Source organism: Monodelphis domestica, chromosome 5 (assembly GCF_027887165.1).
Source record: "Monodelphis domestica isolate mMonDom1 chromosome 5, mMonDom1.pri, whole genome shotgun sequence".
Taxonomy (NCBI): domain Eukaryota; kingdom Metazoa; phylum Chordata; class Mammalia; order Didelphimorphia; family Didelphidae; genus Monodelphis; species Monodelphis domestica.
In genome coordinates this window covers 315163040-315176790 of record NC_077231.1, presented here as the reverse complement: position 1 = coordinate 315176790, position 13751 = coordinate 315163040, and the positions used below count along the sequence as shown (strand labels likewise).

At 43.1% G+C, this 13751-nt stretch overlaps 1 long non-coding RNA gene across 1 annotated transcript; it reads right to left on the bottom strand.

Moving 5' to 3' along the window:
• Positions 1 to 1028: 1028 nt before the first annotated feature.
• Positions 1029 to 4480, bottom strand: LOC103106170 (uncharacterized). The gene is made up of 2 exons (XR_008912533.1): positions 4036 to 4480; positions 1029 to 1652 (listed from the first exon to the last, which is right to left on the bottom strand). It is a non-coding gene; the product is annotated as an uncharacterized LOC103106170 (long non-coding RNA).
• Between the last annotated feature and the right edge of the window lie 9271 nt (positions 4481 to 13751).

Sequence of the window (13751 nt, the reverse complement as noted above, 5' to 3'; positions counted from 1 at the left end):
AAAGGATTTTTGACATGCAAGACTGTCATTAAGTGAATTATTCCATCCATCTCCTATATTGATCCAAGTCTCCTTGCCCTAGACACTGAGAGAATGCTATAGTAGCAATGAGGCACAGGGAACTTGGCTTCACTGAGGCAAGTGAGCCGATTTGAGCACCCTCCTCCCCCACAAGCATACAAGTAGCCCAAAGTTCCCCCATTGGTCTACCATACATCCTCCAATTGGAGGTCAGGGCACAATCTCTGGAAAGGTTTGGTGTATGTTACGAAGATCGGGTCCTAGAATCGGCCACGTCCTGTGGCATTATGGCAAGCAAGTCCAAGGCTGGACTGTTCTCAAAAGTCGGGGGTGATTAAGTCCAGTCCTGTTTGGGGGCAGAGAAGGCAGAGAACAATAGAACTTTGGGAGGCTTGGTTCAAGGGGGAATATTTTGAGCTGCTTCAATTACTTGAATCCAGGAATCCAATGGATGGACTTATGAAATGAGCCACATGTATACTATGAAGAAAGCCTCTTCTGCATTCTGAGACCCGCTTGTGGGGGGAGGACCACACGTGCCTGCAGTAGACTGAGGCAGGAGAATAGGAGCCCAAAGAGCCTGAGTAGGAGGCCAGGAAGATGATTTTTTTCTATCCTGGCTGCCTGTCCCTTTCCCATTAAGGAGGAAAAAGCACAATGACCGAGGCCCTGGCCCCAGGTGTCCTGCTCCCTCTGGAGATCCAGCTGTACCCAAGATATTGTGATACCATGTCCTAAGGAGCCCCAACCCAAGCTGTCAATGTTCCCTTCCAATTTGGAATGTGCCCCAAACCCAGACCACTTGATATGCATCTGTGCTTAGCAGAATATGTTTAAACACCCCTTTATCAGCTCCCAGTGGATTGGAGTAGATCAAAGCCACAAAATATAGGTATTCAATGAGCATTTTCGCCGTACTCCTTTTCTTCACCAACATATTATGTATATAGGAGAGGAAGAAGCCAAACAGAGCCAATTTTGGTAATAAAAAGAAATGACCCTGTACCTCAGTTTACCTTAATTTTTATTGTAAAAGAGGGATGAGCCTACTTAAGGATCTTTGTCTTGGTTTTCTTTGCAATCCTCTGGAGCCAACATCTCAGTCTGAGGACAGGGAACAGCTTTGGATGGCTTTCCACACATTCCCCTGCTTTGGGGACTTCTTGCCCAGCTCTCTCTTGTATGATGGCGATGTCACTGTGTCCCTACACCATAATTTCCCAGAGCATTTCCCCTGATCCTTCATCACACAAGGAACTGGAAGGGTTGATGACCTTCTGGGCCGCCACTTCCATTTCCTCATTACCAAAATTGACCTTGTTTCTGTTGTTTGAAAGGGCTCAGGCCACTGTCACTCAGCCTTCATGGCAGCAGAACACTAATAACAGTATAGGCAGCGGGATGCTCCGGCTGCTGCTGCTGGGCATTGTCTGGTCCTCCCAGAATCCATTCTGGATCTCCGAACCCAGTCAGCAGGCCTTCTGGACCCTCTTTGGTGAGCATTTTACTTTGCTTTCATTCCCTCCTCAAGCCATTTAGTTGCATAGAATGGTAGGCACCTTGGCAAAATTTCTCCAGCTTCCTTGGCATTCTCTTGAATTCCACATCATTTGAAATCGTACCTGAAGAACCTAGATGAGAAAGAGGAAACCAGAAGAGGATAGAAACCATCTTTGTTGGGTGTGGGAAACATGACCTAGGACCCAGTCACACGCATGTAAGAATGGTAAATAAAGTCACCTTCCTACCTTCCTTCCTTCCTTCCTTCCTTCCTTCCTTCCTTCCTTCCTTCCTTCCTTCCTTCCTTCCTTCCTTCCTTCCTTCCTTCCTTCCTTCCTACCTTCCTTCCTTTCTCCCTTCCTTCCTTCCTTCCTTCCTTCCTTCCTTCCTTCCTCCCTCCCTCCTTCCTTCCCTCCTTCCCTCCTTCCTTCCTTCCTTCCTTCCTTCCTTCCTTCCTTCCTTCCTTCCTTCCTTCCTTCCTTCCTTCCTTCCTTCCTCCCTTCTTCCTCCCTCCCTCCCTTCCTTCCTCCCTCCCTCCCTCCCTCCCTTCCTTCCTTCCTTCCTTCCTTCTTTCCTTCCTTCCTTCCTTCCTTCCTTCCTTCCTTCCTTCCTTCCTTCCTTCCTTCCTTCCTTCCTTCCTTCCTCCCTCCCTTCCTTTCTCCCTCCCTCCCTTCCTTTCTCCCTTCCCTCCCTCCTTCCTTCCTTCCTTCCTTCCTTCCTTCCTTCCTTCCTTCCTTCCTTCCTTCCTTCCTTCCTTCCTCCCTCCCTCCCTCCCTTCCTCCCTCCCTCCCTCCTTCCCTCCCTCCCTCCCTCCGTCCCTCCCTCCCTCCCTCCCTCCCTTCCTTCTTTCCTTCCTTCCTTCCTTCCTTCCTTCCTTCCTTCCTTCCTTCCTTCCTTCCTTCCTTCCTTCCTTCCTTCCTTCCTTCCTTCCTTCCTTCCTTCCTTCCTTCCTTCCTTCCTTCCTTCCTTCTTTCTTGACCAGAATTCTGTTATGTGCCTTTAGCAAAAGTCATTTGGAGGATGTTAAGGTATAGATTTCCTGGAGTTGTTCTTTGGAGTATGCTTTCTGTCTTGGCATTTAGGCAGGTAGGCAGGACCTTGGTTCTGTTCTAACATCAAGTGCTACCTCTTCCATGAGTCCTTTGTTTATATGCCCATTTGCAGTTGAGGAATCTGAGGCCTCAGGAAGGACAATGGGTCTTATCTAAGGCCTAGAAAGTATTAAAAAGCTGAAACAGGATTTGAATGCAGCTCTTTCCATGTCCAAATCTAGAGCTCTTAGCTCCATACCTCCATGGTCCCTGACAGCTCAAAGATTTCTTATTTTTAAAGCAAACCCAAAGCATAATATACCATAAATGGATTTGACAGTTTAAAAATCTTCTAAGTAATTTAAATTTTCCATAACTTTTTGAGGTTTTAATTGCCAGCTTTTATGCAATGTTTCTCAGGTTGTCAATGGTGACCTGTATTTATAGGGAACTATTTTTATTTCATATTCTCTTGTTAAATATCTGAAAGCACATTTTTAAATGGTAAAGCAGCTTAACTTTTCTGACATGGATTGTCATTGTGTTTGAGGTTCAGGAGGGAAGGGAGTCTATTTAAAGAGGCTTAGGTCAGTTAGCTTCACCAGCTATACTTTCCATACAGTTGCCACATGAATATTCCTAAAATTGCAATTTTGACCATAATACTCCTTTCCTCAAAAACCTTCTATAGCTATCTTTTGCTTCTAGGATAAAAGCCAGATGGGTCAGTTGGGCATTTAAAGCCCTCTACAATTGGACTCTCACTTCCTTTTCCAGACATTTCACATGACTGACCTCCATAGAGTCTATTCAAGCCAAACTGTTCTCTCCCTTATTACAACATGAGCTCCTGAAGGGAAGGGTCTTTTTTTTTTAAACCTTTCTCCGTACCCTCAGCACTCAGTTTACAGAGTAAATAATTGATACTCGGTCACCAAATATTTATTAAGAGCCAGACACTGTACACAGCATTGGGGATACTCTAGCCAGTCTTTCCGATAAAAACTTGTTAATTGACTGACTATTTCCTATTCTTCAAAATTGAGATTTCATCCTTGGTGTAAACTGTGTCCCATTCCTGACATGAAATCCTTCCGCCTCTTCGACTTCCTTGCTTTTTTCAAGACTAGCTCAGATTCTCCCTCCTCTCTGAAACCCTCCCTGAGTGAGCCAATTCTTTACGCTCTCTCCCTTCTCAATCCCTCCCTTCATTTACTTCTCCAGCCAAGCCAGTATAAACTCCTTGAGGGCAGGGGATGAGTTTTAGTTTGTTTGTTTGGGGGATGCCCAGCCTGGCCCATAACAGGTGCTGAACAAATATTTATGGCCAGCTTGATGCCTTAAACATCTTAAGTCTATTTTAATTTAATTTAATTAATTTAATCAGGAGCAATGTAAGGACAGGCGCTATCATCTTATAAACATTAGTTGATCCTGAGACCAGGCACTTGGCGTGATCTAAAATAACAATTTCTGCATTTACAGATCCCTTCATCCGTTCCTGCACTTCCGCTCCCTTGGCAGATGGTCTGAATGTGAAGACCTGAGTCAGGATCGGTAAGCAGACCCGTTTCTAACCCAGTATATTTCCACTGAGAGGAGAGGCAGCTTCTGCTGCCTGCTGAGGTCACAATTCTGATGATTCTTCCTCGAATTTGGTCAGCATGCCCGTTGCTCGGCTTCACCTTCCTTCCCTCTGACTCAGTTGTACAAATCTTCCCGGGTGGCCTCGAATTCCTCCTAATGTCTTATGGGAGAGGAACATTCCGCTACATTGACACAGCGCATTCCCCACACGCAGACTCCCTACTCGTGAAGTTCTTCGCTAAGACAAAAAAGGCTGCTGTGACGATCCTGGTTCCTCTGGCGTTGCCTCCTTGGGGTGTCTTTGCCGTGTGAAGGGAGCCCCGTCTGAGGTCACATCCAGCGAGTTGCTCGTCATTTATGATGCCAAACGGCTTCCTAGACTTTCAGTGACGTCTGGGCTCCGCCAGCGGTGTGCTAGGACGCTCTCCTCCCATTGCTTCACGCCTGTTTGCCACCTTCCTCTTTGGTCACCTTGAAAGGAAACATCCAAGTTGGCTTCATTTGACTTTCTCTTCTCGGTGGTCCTTTAGAGCACTCTATCAGTCAGTCAACAGACACTTATTAAGCCCCTATTCTATTGCCACCAGACACTGTGCAAAGCATTGGGAATACACAAAGAAGGGCAGAGAAAGTTTCCTCTGGAGGAGCTCGCAGCCTAACCGGAGAGACGACACACAGACGACTCTGTGCAGCTAAGCCTCAGACAACATGAACTGGCATGAACCCTAGAGAGAAGCGTTGGGCACCGACAGAGGCTTCTGACCCAAAGGGCGACACTACCTAATACTTGAAGGCAGCCAGGGAAGTCATGAAGTGAACTGAAGAGGGAAAGCGGTCCAGGGCAATGGCAAGCCAAGATGCTCAGACTCAAGGGATGGAAGGTCACCAGATCGAAGTGTATAGGAAGCAGAGGAAGATGTAAGAAGCCCAAAAGGGGAGGAAAGCATCACATGGAAGGCTTTAAGAGCAAAACAGACGACACAGATTTGATTCTAGAGGTAATAGGGAGCCACAGGAGTTTATTGAATGGAAGAAGGGGAGGAGTGACCATGGTCCAACTTTTGCTTTAGGAAGATCAATTTGACATTGACATGGAAGAAGGTTTGTCCTAGGAAGACCCTTGAGACAGGGAGCCCAACCAGTAGCCTATTGTGATTGTCCTGATATGAGATGATGAAGACCTGGACCAGGCAGTTACAATGTTAGAGGAAAGAAGGGGAAATATTTGGAACGTAGAAATGACATGGCTTGGCCACAGCTTCAATAGAGTGAAGGGGATGAGACAGTGGAATGAGGGAAGTCACATTTAGGCTGGGTACTTGATGACTGAAATGTTGGTGGTGTTCATCATTCTGGTTCATTGAAATTGTCTGTTTTGTTTTTTATGATCACTTCTTTCCCCTATTTTATTAGGAATCCACTTCTTGGCCACAGTTATTCACAATTTTTCTCTGTATAAAAAAGGATATGACTTTATGTGTATTCAAACCAGTTCTGAAATCACCTAACTGTTGTGTTATGGCTCCAAATTGTTCATTAGAAAAGCAAGAGCTTTGGTGGGATGTTCAAACTTAGCATTAATTCTAAGATGGAAGATAATGGTTTAAAAAAAGAAAAGGGAATAATGCTAGTCACCACAATACAGTCTTGGTAAAGTTACTCTGGTTCGTTGGGAGCACTGCTCCCTTTTTCTACATATTAATCAACTTCCTCTTTAATAATCAGTTCTAGGAAATGAAGGTAACGGGCTGGCATTTGGCAGATTCTACACTCCTTGTTTGACTACCGGAACCAAATCTCCCCTCTTTTAATCCTGCAGCACCTGTTTAATCATCCACAACTTCCCAGAGATCATTGATGGTAGTTAGATCCTAGATCCAGAGATGGTAGTGACCTTGGTGACTTTCTGCTTCATTTCCTTCATCTTCTGAATAAGGAACCTGAATTGTAGAGCTATGCAATGACTGGTCCAGTCACAAGCATAAAAGGACAGAGGCAGAGTTTGAACCCATGTCTTCTGATTTCAAATCTAGCGTTCATTCTATGGAACAACACCGTCTTTCAGGATGCAGTTCACCTGATGCTGCTGAATTAGATATACTTGGACAGGTAGGTGTTCTCTCCTGCTCTCCCTGCTTGCTTATGTTTGTCTTTGACTCCTTATTAGCTTCCTTTGTTCTGTCTTCTCCAATCCAAAGAATGTTGGTCATGGCAGAGAGAAAAAGAAAAAGAAAGCCAGTTTGGCCTCGTCTCCCTTGTCTATTAGCATCATCCCACCCATTCCATGTTACACTCCCATTCATTTATAGATTTTTCTCTTTTCCACAATATATTTTTTTAATCCACAGAATGCATTTTTGTTACCCAAATGAGTGAGTTATGATCTCATCAGCTTTACTCGTCCCCCAAAGAGTGCCATGGGTGTTCTGGAGTCTAGTTCATGGGCATGTGGCTCCCCCTTAGCCCTAAATCATGCTTTTCCAGGATTTTTTGAGAGGGAATAACCAAAGATATCTGTAAAAAATCCATCCTCTGAGGAGGTGCCATGACAGAGTCAGCAGAGAGCTGGGCCCTCTTTCACTACAAAGAACATATGAACTCTTTGTCCCTGACACTTTACACAATATGCTCCCTGGCTTTAAGAAAACACTATTCCATGTTCTCCCTCTAATCAGGCTTGTCTGCCAGCCGGGAGAACAGAGAGGTCCATTGTTATACACAGCTGTCATTTGTTCCATCTTCTTGCTCCCTCTGACTCCAATATCTCTGAGGTATTTAGGGAAAGTAATTTTCAGTTGGAAATCTTCTGCCCTTTGGATAAGTGCTAGCCTAGCACTTCATCAATGGCCAAAGAATTCCCAGCTATCTGGGATGTATCAGGACAGTTGATAAAACCTCACAGAGCAACCTATGATAGTCCATCCCATCATAAATTAAAAAAAAAAGGCAGCAGCAGCAGCAGAAAGGCCCTTTGTCAGTGTTTATCTGTAGCGCTTTTATTCTTTGCCCTTGATTTCCTCTTCAGAAAATTGATGCGCCCTTAAATTGAAGCAAGAGACTTGACAGGTGATGGTTAGTGTGATAACTGCTCAGATTTCATCAGCCAGTGTTTTTCTCGCGCGGCAATTGTCGGGAACTTTCAGCTAGATTACCTGTCATCCACTACATCAGATAAAAGAGGGCGAGCTGAAAGAGGCCTCTGCCCCTGCCCCTTGGCGGAAATGGGAAGTGCAGGTGAGGCAGGGGCTCCCCAGAGGCACTGGGGGCCTCCTCATCAGGTGATTTCTTCCAAAATGCTAGCGTAGAGCCTGGACCCTCATTGGACCAGAACCCCAGGAAATCTGCAAGGCTGCAATGGATGGGGAAGAAATGAAGACACTGAAACCATACGTGGGGTATGGGGGAGGTTGGGGTGAATGCTCCCTTGGTGAATGGCCCCACTTGTACCTTTGAAACCACAGGCACATGTTCCAGGATGCTGATGGGGAACTTGTGTTCTCATCTGATGGTAAACAGTTTGAATCCCTGAAAGGGATTCATGATTTTATGGAAAAGTTATAGAGGATGGGTAAGTTTTTGATTAGAATAAAAATTGGGAAAGATTATTTTTGATAGAAATCATAGATGTGCAAATAATTTCCTTACAGCATTTTCAGAATAGCAAATCAAAACAAAAGTGAAAAGATCCTGGATAAAAGATGCTTTTTATTTTTTGAAACATAAATCTGTGCATTTCTAAATAAATTTTAGATTGCACAAAATGAACTCTTCTCTCTTTTAAATCTTGACCTCATGCCACAGAGAAGACAGCATTTGAATAAAACTATTACTTTCGCAAAACTGTCCCTTTCAAGATTCCCCATAACAAATATACATTAATCACCTATTATATGTCAGGCACTATGCTGGGTGCTAGAGAGACAGACTAAAACAAAACAGTCCTCTCCTCTATAGGAAACAGAACTTACATGCCTTCAAGGATACAACTTTTCCACAAAATGCAAGATTCAAGCAAATTGTGCCACGTCGCCATCCTAGGAAATTTTTCTAGATGATAAAGTCATGATTTGTCTAGCTTTTCCATTCAAGTCAGCACATTTTCAATGATTAAGACCTCCTGGGGTCTTGGAGATGAAAAGCCAAAGATGAAACATTCCCTACAAGAACTCAATCACTTTAGCAGATCTTTCTCTGGTGGCAAAGAATTGGGAACTGAAAGGATGCCCATGAACTGGAGAATGGCTGAACAAATTGGGGTGTCTACCTTTAATGGAATACCATAAGAAATACTGAAAAAGACAGTCACAAAAAATCTGGGAAGACTTACATGAACTGATGTAAAGTGAAGTGAGAAGAACCAGGAAAACATCATATAAAGCAAACACAATAATGTAGGATGATCAGATGCGAATGACTTAACTATTATCAACAAGGCAAAGATCAAAGACAGTTCCAAGGGACTCATGTTGAAAAAGGATACCTATTTCCATAAAAGGAACAAAAAGACCTCAAATGTGCATTGAAACATACCATTCATCACTTAATTTCTCCATGATATTTTCTCTAGTGTAAGCTATACATGTCTTGTTTCACATGATGTATGTGGAAATATATATTATATGATAACATACTTAGAATCTCTATCATATTACTTGCCTTTTGGGGCCAGGCATGGTCTAGCTAGGTGGTATCTGAGGTCAGATTTGAACCCAGGATCTCTTGTCTATAGGTTTGAACCATCTACTGTACCCCACTATTAAAAAATTTAATTAATTGAAAAATAAGCTCTACCTGACACTTTTGTCCTGGTCTCTCTCACTTTGAAGGTATTCCTCATTCTGCTTGTTTGTATGCTCAGCATCCAGCTGTTGTCAGAGCATTCAGGTGGAAACGAGGCATCCTCTTTAGAAAGCCCCATCATGCAACCTTCTCTGACTGGAACTGGGATGTTTCTCTTTCCCAAGCCATCCACTAAGCCTCTCAGAAAAGGAAAGGGGCTTAAATCCTAGAGCTCAGAAGGACCTTAAAGATCGTATCATCCTGATGCCCATTTTACAAATCAGGAAACCAATGTCTGGGGAAGTTGAGTTACTGAGGACACGCAGAGAGCGAGTGGGTGAGTGGCTATTTGAAGCCAGGTCTTGTGTTCTTTCTATCATACTCACACCTGTCTAGGAGCTCAGCATAACTTGTGCTCAGGGAGCCCAGACTGGTTCCTCATAAGTACCACTTTCTCAAGCACTCAGACCTTCTCTGGTCAATAATCGCTTGTATGATTTTTTTAAAGGTTTAACATGCTCACACTGACTTCAAATTCATATTTGGTTGTTGATTTTGTTGTTTTCAGTATAAAATGTCATTCACCTGGACCAGAAGTCATCCATTTATTTAGTATGGCTAGATACCATCTTGGTATCTTCTTGGTCTTTGATCACCTTTTAATTGTCCTTCTGCATTTACTTGTTCAACAAATGTTTATTAAGCAGCTGCTATGCAGCACTGTGCTAGGCTCTGGAGAAGATGCTTAGTATAGATAAGCCTCGGTCCCTCCCTTCAATAAGGCAATTGATCAATCAAAAGGTATTTGTTAAAGGTTTACTACATGTCAGTCTCGCTGTGCTGGATGCTGAGGATACAGTGCCGAAATGAAAGAGTTCTTGCCCTCAAGAACTTTGCATTTCATCTTCAAGGTCCTTATCGCACAAACATGGAGAGTTCGAATTCATTCTCTTATGTGATGAATGCATGAGAGAGTTACAAAAACAATTTTCCCTATGAGATTTTAAGGGGAAAGTTATATCTGAGGTAAAGTGAAGCCTTCCTGGAGGAGGGAGCCTTTGGGTTGAGCTTTATATGATGGATAAATCTCAAATGAGGGAAAGATGGAAAGGAAGATTTTTGTAGGCATAGTGACTAGTCTGAGTGATGACATGAAGGCAGAAAAACACTTTTGAAGGTAATTCTCCTTGATTGAAGATAGGAGTACAATGGGAATCAAATGGTTGTACCTTTTATCTGTCCTCTGTCCCATTACATCCTCTTCTCAAATCAGTGGGCCCTAGTTCTTCCTTTTTCTTCTTGCTTTGAAGGCAAATTTAAAAGTCCTTTTCATTGCAGTTAGTATTTTTTTTCCCTCAATCTTCATTCTGAACTTTGGCCTTCATCACAATGTCCTCACAGGTCAAGGTCACCCTTCTGTATTTTTTCTTGCCGACATACATACCTCACTTTTTTATCCCAAAACATTTAGCAACATGCTTTTTTTTTTCACATTAGGATCATATCTCATTGTTCCCTCTCTGCTCCCTCTAATTGAATCCTCTTCTAACAAAGAAAATTTTAAGCCAAAGCCAACTGACAAATTAAATGTGTCTGATTGTATCACTGACATTCTGTACCCACAGCACCCAGTCCCACCTCTTTACCAAGAGAGAGTAAGAATGTTTATCCCTCTTTTCCTGGAAGTAAGATTATTCCTGGGTATTCATCTGAGATTGGCAGAATTCTATCATTGCTTTTGTTTACATTATTGTGGTGGTCATTGAGGATGTTACCTCTTGGTTCTACTTTCTTCTGCTGAATCAGTGTATACAAGTCTTTCTTGGTTTCTCAGAACATTCATCATATGCATTCTTTATCACAAAGCAATAATATCCTATTATTCACAGATCACAATTTGTCCAACCATTTCCTCATAGATAGAGATTCACTTTGCTTTCTATTTTTTTCCTGTCACAAAACCTGCTGCTATGGATATTTTATAATTATCTAGTCCCTTCCCCTTTCTTTGTCTTTGGCCTCCTCAGTCTCTCTCTCAGTAGTAGGATAAATGATCAAAGTATGTGAAGTTTCTTATGTGGTTCTGATTTTTTTTTTTTACCGGTAAGTTTGGACCAATTTTATGCTTCATCAACAATAATTATAAATCATAGAATTATATATTGATTCTATCTATCTATCTATCTATCTATCTATCTATCTATCTATCTATCTATCTATCTGTCTGTCTGTCTGTCTGTCTGTCTGTCTATCTAATCTGAAAACTACCTTTGGAGTAGTTTAGTTCAACCCCTTCATTTTACAAATGAGCAACTTGAGACCCAGTGGCATTCACTGACTTGTCTGCCAGGTTTCTAAAGCTAAAGACATCTCTGCTTTCTTGCTCCCTTTCATACTCATCCATACATGATCCACCTTGGATTTATCCCACCCCTTTAGACCCTCACCTCCTTGTACCTCTGCTTCTCTGTAAGAGCATTCACTGTAGCCAGCCTTTCCCCAAGAATCATCTTCCTCAAGTGTTGTTTTAACCACAGACTATATTCTTGGAACTCAAGTGGCTGCCAATTGCCTCTTGAATCTGATTAAGACCCCCTGATCATGGGTTTGAAGGCCCTTTACCAATGGACTATTTCTTGCATGACTGCCTCTATCTACTGCTATTCCCCACCCCCACCTCACAGTTCATGATTTCTCCTCTAGTCAAGCAGGTTCACTCCTTCCCATCAGTCCTATATTTCCTCCTTATTTTTACCATCTTCTTCCTTTTGAAATTCCCCCTCCCTCATCCAAAACCATAATCCTGTCTCTCTCTCTCTCTCTCTCTCAAGCTTATGTCCACTATTCTGTCTCTCCAGTTCAATGCCAGCTTTGTCCTCTCTCCTACTCCATCATTCAGCATCTTGAGTCAGTCCCGAATCCTTCATCCTAATGAGCTATGCAGTTTTTTAATGCTGTTAGGGCTCCTCTAGCACATCATAGCTTTGGGTCTAAAAGGCAGTGTGGTCCAGTGGAGAGGAGAGTGAATTTAGAATTAAAAAGATTTTAGTTCAAACGATGCATTAAATACTTAATAGGCAAGTCTCTTCCCTCTGCCTTCTTTCATCATTAGTAAGAAGGGAGCAGATTTGATGCCCTCTGTGGCCCCTTCCAAAACTAAATCTCAGATCATGCCACGTGGGAATTTATCTAGACAAGTCTCTTAGCACACTACTTTCCACCAGTTGAAACAAAGGGAAAAGGAGAGGAAATAGGAGAGAAAGTGGCTCTTTGTCCTCTCCTAGACTTGTAGTCACAAACTATTGTATTCTGATATGCCTTCCATTGCTTTCTCCCTTGAAAGGAACCTGTGGGCAGAGAAGAATTTTCAAGAAACTCATTTCAGCATCATTTCTGTTTGGTTTTATGGAAAGGGATTAGTTGCCCCTAAAAGATTCATGGGGAAATCTGATGAGAACTGGAATATAACCAGATTGTATAAGATAGAGATGGTGAAGCTTTTAGAAATGGAGTTCTGGGCCTCCCCTATGCTATGCCCCCCCTCAAGTGCCAGGCACACCCTGGCCCCCATCCCCTATAGAGGAGAGAGAAAGCACTTTCATTGGGATGCTGGGCAGAGGGGTGGGTGAAGTGAGGAATGTCCTCAGCAGGTGTAGAGAGGGAGAGGGGAGTGGGTACAGCACACCACTCCCCTCCAGCTCTTCCACCTATGAGCCACCCACCTTACCCACTGTGTGCTCCCATTGGGCTACTGGGGAGAGGAGTGGATAATGTGAAAACATGTTGTCAGGGTAGATGGAGGGGGGAAAGGAGCATCTCTGCTTAAGTCACTCTGCCTTTCTAGAAATGAACTCTGGGTGAGGGTGTGGGAAGTGGGAGCACTCTGTGTGCCATCTTCAGCACCCAAGCCATAGGTTTGTCATCACTGGCCTACACATTGCCTTAATCGATCTCAGCTGCTGGAAGATAATGTTACAATTGGCCAAATAGTCATCCAAAGCCATTTCTCAGCAATTTCCATCTGACTTCTTCCTACCTCCAATCCAGAGGCTACAAGTGGTGAGCCATATTGGTAGGGATGTTGAAGTCGAGGACTTGTCTCTTGAGTAATGAAACAAACACAATGACAAGGGACTTTTGCTTTGGAGGTGGACCTGGGAATCCCTTGAAATGTTGTGGTGGTGGTGGTTGGGTTTCCATATTGTCTCACTCTTTGTGAACCCATTTGGAGTTTTCTTGCCAAATATACTTGAGTGGTTTGCCAGTTGGAATAGTAAAGTCCCAAAGGAGAGCCTCCCTTCTCTTATGCAAACTGGCTCTTGTTCTACCACTTGGATTATTCAAGAGTTGCCTGAGGGTATTGAGAGATGCTCAGTTATATAGTCACCTTCTATCAGAAATAGGATTTATTCATCTTTTTTAAAACCTTATCTTCCATCTTAGAATCAGTACTGTGTATGTTCCAAGGCAGAAGAGTGGTAAGGGCTAGGCAATGGGGGCTTAAGTGATGAGTGACTTACCCAAGGTCACACAGATAGGAAGTGTCTGAGGCCAAATTTGGACCCAGGACCTCCCTTCTCCAGATCTGTTTCCCAATCCATTGCATTACCTGGCTGTCCCAGCTTGATACATACTAAGCACTTAATAAATACTTATTGAATGGAATTGAACCTAATCTAGATTCAGAGGACCTGAGTTCAAATCCTTTTTTTCCTTCTTAGATACCCATGTGAACTGGGTGAATGAATTCATCTCTCTAGGTCTTATTTTATTCATATGTAAAATGAACGCATTGGACTGGATGGAATTTAAGTTCCAGTTCTGAATCTATGT